Here is a 565-nt window from a genome sequence, read left to right as displayed (position 1 = left end):
AAAATGCACTTTTTTGTTTTTAGAATACCTAGTGTTGTAATATTTTTAGAAACGGTCGTGTAAAATTGATTTCAGAGAATGAAATATACCCCACACAGGAATACAGGCAAGAGCCGTGGCTTCAGGATGGTAAGTAGCTTTTGTTATAAACAATTTATCTAAGAAGTTATTATATTTTCAATGGAAAAAACAGAATTTTGTATGTGAAATAGGCTAGTTAAGTACATATAGAGATTTTAAAAAGTGTAGGTATCAGCTGCCCGGATAGCTCAGTCGGTAGAGCATTAGACTTTTAATCTAGGGGTCCAGGGTTCAAGTCCCTGTTCGGGCGGATATTTTTTACTTATTATTTTTCGTCGTTTATCGTTCGAATATCGTCGAAACTCGTGAAAAATAGGGAGATTTCAAAGGAATTATTTGTCCGTAGTGAAAATTCTCGATGCTTCAACGTAGTTTTCCATTACTTGGATTGAATGCAATAATTATGAAAGGAAAGTCGAGTGTAAAGCTTTAAAACACTCGACTTCCGTTCCAGTTCCCTTTCAGCGGAACAAGACTGCGAGTT

General features: G+C 35.8%; 1 non-coding gene across 1 annotated transcript; it reads left to right on the top strand.

Annotated features, from left to right (window-relative positions):
- The first annotated feature begins 258 nt into the window (after window positions 1-258).
- On the top strand, window positions 259-331 carry Trnak-uuu. The gene has a single exon. It is a non-coding gene; the product is annotated as a tRNA-Lys (tRNA).
- The last annotated feature ends 234 nt before the right edge of the window (window positions 332-565 follow it).

Source organism: Habropoda laboriosa, unplaced genomic scaffold (genome assembly GCF_001263275.1).
Source record: "Habropoda laboriosa isolate 0110345459 unplaced genomic scaffold, ASM126327v1 scaffold6812, whole genome shotgun sequence".
Classification (NCBI taxonomy): Eukaryota; Metazoa; Arthropoda; class Insecta; order Hymenoptera; family Apidae; genus Habropoda; species Habropoda laboriosa.
The sequence above is the reverse complement of the archived record's forward strand: the minus strand, read 5'-3'. Positions and strand labels throughout refer to the sequence as shown.